Below are 11,310 nucleotides of genomic sequence, written 5' to 3'. Positions count from 1 at the left end.
TGCTGCGTTAGGTGAAGCCTTAATTAAAACCTCAGAATTTGCCTCCAGTGTCACCCTAATCTTGCAGTGGAAATGCACGCATGCATGTCTCTGTGTGTATTTTCCAGAAGCAAAATTAAAAGAACCGTGAGTCACGGTTGCATTTGATTTGTAAGCTAGGTGTGGTTTCAGATGCTCTGTCTATCCTTTCACTCTAAAACAGGTCTCTCTCTTTTTTTAATAGAGGGCAGAATTGACTTGAGATAGCATTTCTACCTTTCAAGGCCTTTCGTCTCCGCATATCTCTCACGTGAACCAACAAGTCCGTTTGCTCTCTGAGAATGAAAGGATTAATAACCTCTCTAAGGTGGGGTTTGAAAAGGAGCCAATGAATATGAAGCGTGGCTGCTTCCTGAAATGTGTGACAGAATTATGTTCTAAAGATAGTACAAATTCTTATGTCTTTCCTTCTGGAGACAGCTATAAATAAACAAACAGGAGTTGGGGAGGAGAGGGGAATCAGCAGAAGGCCCCTGGGGAAGGGAAGAGCCATCACAATGTAAGTAAGTCAGAAACAGCTACAATTCTTTTTTTTTTAAAAAAAAATTGCTTGTGGGTTTCTATTTTGGTAGCTGTTAACAGGAGCTTATAATTTCTCCTTTAGTGTTAATCAAAACAAATGTCACTGGGGTGTGTATGTGCATGTGTGTGTGTGTGTGTGTGTGTGTTTAATGCTCGCAGACGCCCAATGCTTTCCCCGTAAAGGAAGCTCCTTTAAGATTTTGCAAAAACAATCTTGGAATGCTTTGTACAAAGATCATGAAACAAAGCCAGCATTCCTTTGCCAATTCCAGGACTGTGGTCACATCCACACACGTCCACATTTAAAATGCATGGTTTCTTCCAAAGAATCCCAGGATCTGTAGTTCACCCCTTGCAGAAGTACAGTTCTCAGCCCCCTTAATAAACTTAAGTTCCCAAGATTCTTTGGGGGAAGCCATGAGCTGCATGTGGTGCCATTTCTTCTTTCAATGCCAGGAAGTCCATCACTCTTGGGGAATCCCCAATACTACCAGAGAAAGGCTAAATAGCTGCTGCTATGTTGAAAACTAGTTCAAGTAAAGCAATAGTCGCTGTTTTTGGCATTTTCCATGGCCCTTTATATGTTTATAGCTTGCTTCCCCACTCCATCCTTCCACTGTTGTTTTGGCTGCTGCTTCCTGATTTTGAACTGAGATTGGGAAATGGAATAACAGTGATCTCAACAGGCAAGGAAGAAGCTGCAGAAGTAGGATCTTGAAGGTACAACAGCACTCTGGTGATGGAGTGTCACAACCACAGCAGCAGAGCCTAGTAAACTCTTCCAGTCTAACTATGGCAAGAAGAACCTTGAGGAGTATAAACTCTTTTGCTCACAATGCAAATGGGAGAGAAATAATTTGCAAAAGGAAAAATAGACAGCAGCTGGGTGAGGGGCAATCCAGTATTTTTCACAGGGCATAATTTCTATGATCATGTTCCTACTGGGCAGGCCCAAGATATTGTGGCCTCTGAGGCGAACCAAAAAATGGTGCTTCCCCACCATGGAAGAAGCAGTGAGTGAAGACCTGCGTCAGAAACAAGGGGGGCAAATAAAGATCTACATTGGGATCTGCTGCCCCTGTGTATTCTGCCACCTGAGGCGATTCCTTCACCTTGCCTCATTGGTGGACTGGCCCTGCTTCTGGCTTTGTGCTTGGGCTCTCGGGACCCGCAGAATAACTCCCATCAAGACTAAAGTGGATGGCCTAGAGAATCTGAAAGAGCTGCCTAAGCGAGGTCTTCAGTGAACACTGCAGATGCCATGAGTCATCTCAATTAAATACCAAGGTGCTGGGGAAGATGTCCATTGTTGTGGTCCATGTGGGCATCAATGTCCCTGAGAAATGTAGCTGAAGCAGGCCGTGGAGTCCAGCTTGTCTGAATCCATCTGCACAGCGCAGAAGCGGAGAGTGCTATTGCACCCAGGTACTTCTTGCAATCTTCCCAGAGCTATCTCATCTGTTGTGAGAACAAGATGCTGGACTAAATGAGCCATAGGCCTGATCCAGCAGGCACTTCTTATTTTCTTATACTGAGTCAGACCACTATCTAGCTCAGTATTGTCCACACCAGGAGTGACACCTCCCAAATGCTGTTGGACTCAAACTCCTATCAGCCCCAGTCAGTATGGCCAATCAGCAGGGTAATGGGGGCTGTAGTCTAGAGGGCCACAGGTTCCCAATCCTCAGTCTATGATGACCGGTAGCAGCTCTTCAGGATTTCACACAGAGATCAGAAATCTCCCAGCTTTCCCTGGAGATTGAACAGGGGACTTTCTACTCTGCCACTGAGCTTCAGCTGTTTCCCTGTATTAACCCTATTTTGCCAGTCTTGCAGCATCCTTTATGATGTGAATGGAATCCTCCTTGGCATTTCTCAGAAGTGATGTAAAAAAGCGATAGTGCCTCTCATGCAACTCTCATTTGTTTCCGTTGTGTTTGCTCATGAGAATCCCTTACTGGACTGTGCTTTTAGTCCCTCTGTGCTGTGCTGTATCTGTTTAGGATAAGAGCCAGGAAGTCTGAGTTTGCTGGGTTTAGTTTGTGGGATCTTTGACACACAGCATTTGTCTGTGCTTCTAATATGTATCAATAGTGTTTTCAGATGACTCAGCTTCACTAGCAATGTATATTTCTCTTTTAAAAATAGTATTCATGATAGATTTACTGCGTAGCCGTCTTGGTTAGATAACGGGCCAAAGGATTTACATAGGGAGAGCTATATCCTCGTTTTGCTACTATATGTAAATATAGCATTTGATTATTTGCTTTGGCTCCTTGGAGAATGCCATAGTATTCTGCATTGGGATTTTTATGCACCAAAGCCTGAGCCACAGCAAATCCTTAAAGCTTATTTTGAGATCAAATGTGTGATCAAATGACATGGTGATTCGGGATACTGAAAAGGGTTATCAGGGGTGGGGCAGGGGAAGGAAGTAAAGTAAAAGGTACAGGTACCCCTGCCCATACGGGCCAGTCTTGACAGACTCTAGGGTTGTGCGCCCATCTCACTCAAAGAGGCCGGGGGCCAGCGCTGTCCGAAGACACTTCCGGGTCACGTGGCCAGCGTGACATCGCTGCTCTGGCGAGCCAGAGCCGCACACGGAAACGCTGTTTACCTTCCTGCTAGTAAGCGGTCCCTATTTATCTACTTGCACCCAGGGGTGCTTTCGAACTGCTAGGTTGGCAGGCGCTGGGACCGAACAGCGGGAGCGCACCCCGCCGCGGGGATTCGAACCGCCGACCTTTCGATCGGCAAGCCCTATGCACTGAGGCTTTAACCCACAGCGCCACCCGCGTCCCTATGCCAGGGGAAGGAAGAGAGAAACTTAATAAAAAGAATTGCCTGAGGCTATAACCCTAAGCACATCTACACTGAATACAGCGAGCCTTGATTACAAGTAAATATGCTCAGGATTATGCTGTCACTCTTGTTTTGGTTTTGTTTTTTCTGCTGCAGACATTCATTTAAATTCCTATGCCTTAGTTATGTGCTGGGATAAATAACGGTGGATGCACTGAAGCTCAGATGACCTTTCACTGGATGCTATCTATCACTCTCCCATTTCCTATTTGTTTCCATCAGTCCAAATGGCCCCTTTTCTAGTGACTACTAGTCATTCTTGCTGGCGGCGCTGTGGTCTAAACCACTGAGCCTCTTGGGCTTGCCGATCAGAAGGTTGGTGGTTCAAATCCGCATGTCTGCGTGCGCTCCCATTGCTCTGTCCCAGCTCCTGCTAAAGCACACCAGTGCAAGTAGATAAATAGGTACCGCTGTGGGGGAAGGTAAATGGTGTTTCCGTGCACTCTGGTTTCCATCATGGTGTTCCATTGCGCCAGAAGTGGTTTAGTCATGCTGGCCACATGACCCGGGAAGCTGTCTGTGGACAAATGCTGGCTCCCTCGGCCTGAAGCGAGATGAGCGCTGCAACCCCATAGTCGTTTTTGACTGGACTTAACCATCCAGGGGTCCTTTACCTTTTACTTTTACCTTACTCCCAGGATCAGAGGTACGATGCAGGGAAGCATGAGTGGGAGAGGTCCATTGAGCTCAAGTCCTTTTTGCAGGATTCCCATGGGGATCTGGTGTCCCACTGTGAGAATAGGGTACTGAGCCAGATGATCCAACAGAGTTTTTCTTATGTTCCCATGCCTCTTTGCTCCAGAGGCAATTGTTCCATTTTGAATGAAGAGGTGAACGGAACCCCCAGCTTGACAGAGCTCAAACGCCAATATGACTGTGATAAATGCAACTTTCCACCATGAATGTGTTTATCACATAAATTCCTCATGTACACGAATACCTTGTGACGGCAGAAAAGCAACAGAGCATCATTTCAATGTATATTGCATACCTTTTGACAGGAGCATTAAAATCCGAGGCAAAGTGGCATCAATGAAAAGAGTGTGCAGCTGTTTTCTTGCAAATGGACACGAAAATAGGTTAGTCTTACGCCTGGCAGCAAAAGAAAAATCTGATATGATCTGAAGTATCCATTTTGTTTTTCTTTTAATGAATGAATAAAGGAAGATAGCCGAGAGATGAACAGTCAATATAAGCAGGCATTTTATGCACCATCAACTCATTCTCTCATCAGCATCAACGGGAGAAAGTCTCTTATATTTTTCTGAATGTTGAGAGAGCCATATTAGCAACACAGCAGTTATATGAAAGGTATAATGCTGCCACCTGCTGGCTGGGATATGTATGCATTATAGGTGATTTTTCCTCCCTCGTTTATGATTCTCCTCTTCTACTGTTAACCTATAGGCCTGCTATTGGAATACTGCTGAGGTATTCCAGGCAGATATTTATGTGCACCATACCATTAATGGCACTTATCATTGTGAAGTTGACATGAAGCACAATAGATTCCATTGCACTTCAATGCAGTAAAGATACTTCTGCAGTTGGCACAGGTGTTGTGCAAACATGCTGTCATTAAGACAAACAGGCCTTACAGGTTCATCTTCAAGAGACGTAGTTCAGAAAATGAGACACCGACAATGCAATCGCTGCAGTCAATAACTGTGTAACAAAGAACCCTGGAAAACTTCCTTTTAAACATTGTGTCCTCTGTAATATTTCTCTGTTCTACTGTTTTGTGGTTACCAATTCAGCTTTTAATCTATGAAGAAGGGATGCTGTGAAACTGAAAGAAATCACTATTTGGCAGCTATTATTAAAACAAACAGTTATGCCTCACCAAAAAAGAGGAGACCACTTTGCATAAAAATTGCAGATGGTAATTTATAGGTAGAGACACAAATTTAGGAATCATGACTGAAAATAGAAATGTAATGCATCTCAACATAGGGTGGAATACTGTGTCCAGGTCTGCCCAATCTGCTACCCAGGTACTGCTAACTGTTGATGAACAACTTCAAGGATTCTGCTCTCCCGCTTTCTGCTCTCCTGTTTTTTAACCAGATATGGATGGGACAGTCCTCAAATAGGCATCTTCAAAGAGAGGACTGTCATCTGTAAAGTAGGGCACATGACTACGATGGATATTAGGACCAAAGTGGACATTGCATGCAAATACATGCAACAAATTATTTGCCTCTTTCACAGCTGCAAAAAAACTGGTTCTACATCTTCATCAAGCTATCTAAGGGCTCATTCCTAGTCAGTCACTGCCAGGTGGTTGTTTTTGCCACAATTTTCATCACCTCATGCTTGCTTACCCTGAACAGCACTTTCCATGTTACCATCCAGTTTGGAGTGATATGTTTGGAGATCTTTATAATCCGCTTGCAATCAACCTGAACAATCAGTCTCATTGGCTACTTATCTGTTTACCCCTACCTCTAAATCATTTATGAACAAGTCCCCATACTGATTCTTGAAAGACATCTTCATCCCTCCACTGGGAAAACTGGCCATATATTCCAACTCTTTGCTTCTTCTTTTGTAATCATTTAATGCTCCACAAGTGAACTACAAGCAATCCTTGTTTTGCACGGGTGTTACATTCTGGACCCTTGTGTGCATCGGTGGAACATGCGTAAGCCCATTCAACTCCGTTCTGCCCCTTTTTGTGATGTTTTTATGACATTTTGGGGCTACTTCTGGGTTTGGCGCCATGCACGTGCGCACAATTGCATGTTGTTCGGATGCACCTAAATCAGTCATTGCCTGTACTCATCATATTCCCTGGCTGCTAAACTTACTCAAGTGTATTTGATGTGGTACTTTTTGAAAGTCCAAGTACACAATGTCGATGTGATCATCTCTATCTATATACTCGACGACACTAAAAAAAACCTCTGGGTTAATGAGACAGAATTTGCTATTGCAGAAGCCATGCTTTCTTCTTCAACGGTTTGTGTTCTTTTTCATTCTCTTCATATGCACAAGGCTTCCATTTTCTAAAGCAAGCCTTCTTGTCTGTAATAGTATCTTTGATGCTCCATGTTAATCATGCTGTCATCCTCTTGGCCCTGGTGATACCTCTCCTATCTCAAAAACAGAAGGTAGATGTCAGGCCCATAAGATATATCTCAACATTCATGTGAGGGCAATACATTTTATTATGCCAACCATGTCAAACCAAATAATGCACAAGCTTTTGAGTTCTCTAGAATGCTTCATCAGATTTGGTCAGGATTGCCAGTGTGGTGCCTTCCAGACATAACTGGACTCCAGCTCCGATCTACCCCAGCAAGCATGGACAATGGTCAGCTATGATGGAATCTGTAGCACAGGACTAAGGCTATTAACCATGTTGATAAACCTAATTTCTGAATGGAAAATTGCAAGCAGTGCTGTAACATTGCCTTCAGATGAACCCCATTTCACATTGACACCAAACCTCCCATTAGCACACAAAGCCCCTTTGCTGTAGTGAATGGTTAGATTAACCTGCATGAATTACCATTAAGCAGTTGCTGCCTTTCCAATAACCTTTCCTTGAAATGAATTAATCCAGCTTGATTGGTTCATTTATCTTCCAGGTATTACAGCTGTGGGCACCTGAACTGTGCTTCCGGACTGTCTCTATTTTCAGGTACCAGCAAATTCAGGATGCACAATTGAAGTCGATTCAGAGCTCTTCTGTACAAACCTGCTTCACCGAAAGATTGGACATTTTGCAAAAATGAAAGTGATGGGGGAAATGCCATAGAAATTGTGGGGTAACATTTGCTTGCTGCAGCATCAGCTAACCTCCTCACAAGCAAATAACTCCTCAGTAAAGAATTGGCATAATAATCTACTCTCCCCACAAAAAATCAGGAGGAATGCACAATAAACAGATCACCTGGAAGCGACCTCGTCTGAGCTTTCAGAAAAAGGCCATTGTTTAAAAGTCACACCTACATTATACATTTGAAGAGCTCTTATCCCACTTTAGCAGCCACAAAGGATTCTGGGAACTGTGATTTGTTAAGGGGGCTTGACAACTGTAGGTCTGTGAGGTCAGAACCTTCCACAAACTATGCTTCCCGGGATTTTTGGGGAGACCTAATGACTGTTAATGAGGGATGCGGGTGGCACTGTGGGTTAAACCACAGAGTCTAGGACTTGCTGATCAGAAGGTCGGCGGTTCGAATCCCCGCAACGGGGTGAGCTCCCGTTGCTCAGTCCCAGCTCCTGCCAACCTAACAGTTCGAAAGCATGTCAAAGTGCAAGTAGATAAATAGGTACCACTCCGACGGGAAGGTAAACGGCATTTCCGTGCGCTGTTTTGGTTCGCCAGAAGCAGCTTAGTCATGCTGGCCACATGACCCGGAAGCTGTACGCCGGCTCCCTCGGCCAATAAAGCGAGATGAGCGCCACAACCCCAGAGTCGGTCATGACTGGCCCTAATGGTCAGGGGTTCCCTTTACCTTTAATGACTGTTAAAGTGGTATAAGACTCCTTTGGTATGGTATAGATGTGACCTTAATATCAGAAAACATGCTTCCTATGCAGCTTGACCTACATTCACTCCCTAACCTCATAGGTTGAAAGTGGCATGGCTGGGAAAGATCTGAGTTTGATCAATGCACAGGCAGTACTGGGATAAATGGACCAAATGTCTTAGCGTATAAGACTATGTTGGGCTTACGGAATGCGTCTTCTCATGGTCACGCAAACATATTTTCGGAAGGGTTCTTTACAGCCTGCGCCATCTCTTTTAATCAATGGTTTCAATCAATGGTAAAAACGCAGGAGGCTTTTACACCTCTTCACATTGATAGCATTTAGAGCGGGGGAGATGAGTCATGCTGTAAAAACTGGACCAGCTGAGCTCCATCAGGGCAGCACTCTGCCATTGATCATGTTTATGCTGAGATAAGTAGACTTCACTTTTGACTTGCCTACCTTTTAAAACAAAAACAAAACGAAACAAGAATCTTCATAGTCTGCAGGTGTCAGGTGTGGAGGACCCTCTCCTCCCCCTGTAGCATCAGAGGCAAGAAGAAGCAGTTCGTATTTTCTGGTTTTTTTTTTTTATTATTCAGTCATCTGGTTGCAAGACAAAGAATCCATGTCTACATGCAGAGGAGACATTGGCTACTCTGAGTCGCTCCTCTTCTGCCCCCAACAATATCCTGAGCACCTACGGAGGGACCGACAAGCTCTTGGAGAAGGAGGATCTCCCAGACTCTCCAAGGAAGTCTCTGCTGGCTGCTCTCTCACTTCCCCCTTTTTCTCCACTATCTCATAACTAGGCATTTCTTCACTCGGCTGTAAATCAGCCCTGTCTCCTTCTCCTCCTGAAACTGCTGGAGACAAGGGTGTGTGTGTGAACCTTCTCCCTCTCCCTCCCCTTCCGAGAGGAGCCAAACAGACCGAGGGGAAACTTCTCAGCCCTGCTGTTCAGTCCCTTCCCTGACAGCAAGCATGCTTACAATATATGACGCAAGATGCATCCTCAGGTTCTCTTTAACTCAGGAGTGGGAAACTTGTGGGCTTTCATAAGTTACTGGAGTCCAGATCTCATCAGCCCTAGCCAGCCTGACCAATGATCAGGCTATATAGGTGTTATAGTCCATCAACATCCAGAGTGTCATAGGCTTCTCACCCCTTGGCTAGCTACTGTTGTTGGCATCTATCTTTTCTCAGGAGGAAATGGAAGAGTGCTCCTTTGCGGGTGAAGTCAAACTGTTAGAAGGTTGCAGCTATGGCAGTGGCTGTAGAGACCAATGTGGGAGAGACATGGTTTGTTGCAGGCGGAGCAGGTGAAGGCATCCACTTTTGCCCATACAGCTGCACCATGGCTGTCAGGAACGAGCCAGCTCCAAGCGAAGGTTTGCAGCCAAGTGCAGAAAGCAGCCAGGAACAGAGAGGCTTTGATGTGAGTCAGGCAGAGGAGAGGTGGCAGCTGCAGACTTTGGCTCTTCCTGACCTTGACGGGCAGGCTGATAAGGCAGTAGCTGAGAGCAGGCTAGAACACAGCCAAAGCTCACCGGAAGCACAAATAGGAACGAATAGATTCAGAGACAGCCTCTCATAAAATGAAGATGTTAAAGCTGATCCACTAAGTCCAAAGAATTGGCTAATGGGAGGGCTGCTAGATATGAAGCAAAACAAGAGACGTAAGGATTGTAAGTTCAATGTTTTCTGGCGATGCCGGAAGGAGTCTTCAGAAGGGTCATCTTGAGTAGTGATGCCGGAGGCTTTGTCAGAGCCCTCCGGAGCTATCTTTTTGTTTTTGCAATAAATCCTCCTTTTTAATTACCTACACTTAATTACCTACAGCAGTCGTTCCTCCTGTGGTCACTGCTGTGGATACAATTACTTGACTGTCTACCTCCAACCACTGTGGTCATTTGCAAGGGATTTCCATATGGTTGGGGTTAAAGTCACCAGCCTTCATGTTACATTTGCAGATGTCTTTGTAACACAGAGTTGGTCTGCCAACAGGCCTGGCGCTTGAAGCCAGCTGCTCCCAGAGCCCATCCTTGGGGATTCTGCCATCTTCCACGACCAAGCCAGCATCCATTGCTGAGACAGAGGTGCAAACAGGATATGGCCTTGGGAGAACACATCTTTGTTTGAGCATCTGTCCTGCCATGTGATGCCCAAAGTCTTCCTGGTGCATTACATAGGGAAGGCATTGAGGTGTCGCTTCTGGCAACTGCAAAGTTATATTGCGTATGCAAGAATAATAATAATAATAATGGCTTTGGTGGATCAGATTAAGGTTTAGCTAATCCAGCATTCTCTGCAAACATTCCAGCAGCCCATAGGTATGGGTTGGTACAGACCAATTGGCCAATGAACTGTCATAGAACCAGGCTTTATCTTTTTTCCTTTAAGCCTTTCCTGCCTCCAAAAACACACAGGATTATCATTTGTGATGCATCAATAATCTAGTCTTGCACGTAACAGAATCTTTATTTCTTGCCTCATCTCAAACAATTCTGAACCAATCCAGCAATCTGCCTTCTACTGTGGTCTGCCTGAAAATGATGATGATGATTAATAATGGCATTTGTATGGCACCCCATAATATACAGTTTTCTGGGCAGCATGTACCAAATACATTTAAAACATTTCAAAAACAAAATCTGACACCAAACCCTTAAAAAAATATCTAACAGACATGCAAGGAAAACAAAACTCACGGCAACCCTAAATATGGCCTTCTGTTCTGGTTATTTGCTGTGGCTTTATGTGCATTGTTATGTTGTATGTGCTAGAGCAGCAGAGTTTTCCAAACTGTGTGTTGCGACAGTTTAGTGTGTCAGCTGCAGTGTGTAGGTGTGTCGCGCAAACACTCCCCTCACTACTCCTGGTTTGCTAGTAAAACTGAATTATTGTGTCGCAAAATGATGCATGTCTAAAAAGTGTGTCACCAACATGAAAAGATTGGAAAGCTCTGTGCTAGAGTCTTGACTCTTTGGCTGTGTGCACTGCTATTTTTCTAGAAAAAGAGGTGCCAGAACTCACCCTGAATGCCTCCCTTGTTCTCTTATACAGTGGTACCTTGGGTTACAGACGCTTCAGGTTATAGACGCTTCAGGTTACAGACTCCGCTAACCCAGAAATAGTACCTCAGGTTAAGAACTTCACTTCAGGATGAGAATAGAAATCGCTTGACGGCGGCCCAGTAGCAGCGGGAGGCCCCATTAACTAAAGTGGTACCTCAGGTTAAGAACAGTTTCAGGTTAAGAACAGACCTCCAGAACGAATTAAGTTCTTAACCCGAGGTACCACTGTAATGGTAATGGTAATAGTAATGGACCCCACCTGTGAGTTTCAGCTGAAAAAAACCCCTGTGCACATTACCACTTACTCTGGCTCCAGAGAGCTCCCACT

General features: G+C 44.7%; 1 long non-coding RNA gene across 1 annotated transcript; it reads left to right on the top strand.

Moving 5' to 3' along the window:
- The first annotated feature begins 354 nt into the window (after nucleotides 1-354).
- On the top strand, nucleotides 355-10,871 carry LOC310678961. The gene is made up of 2 exons (XR_014512063.1): nucleotides 355-538; nucleotides 7,017-10,871. It is a non-coding gene; the product is annotated as an uncharacterized lncRNA (long non-coding RNA).
- Nucleotides 10,872-11,310: the final 439 nt, after the last annotated feature.

The sequence above is a fragment of the Podarcis tiliguerta genome (genome assembly GCF_965153285.1).
Source record: "Podarcis tiliguerta genome assembly, chromosome: 5".
In the NCBI taxonomy this organism is placed as follows: domain Eukaryota; kingdom Metazoa; phylum Chordata; class Lepidosauria; order Squamata; family Lacertidae; genus Podarcis; species Podarcis tiliguerta.
This window is presented reverse-complemented; position numbering and strand designations above follow the sequence as displayed.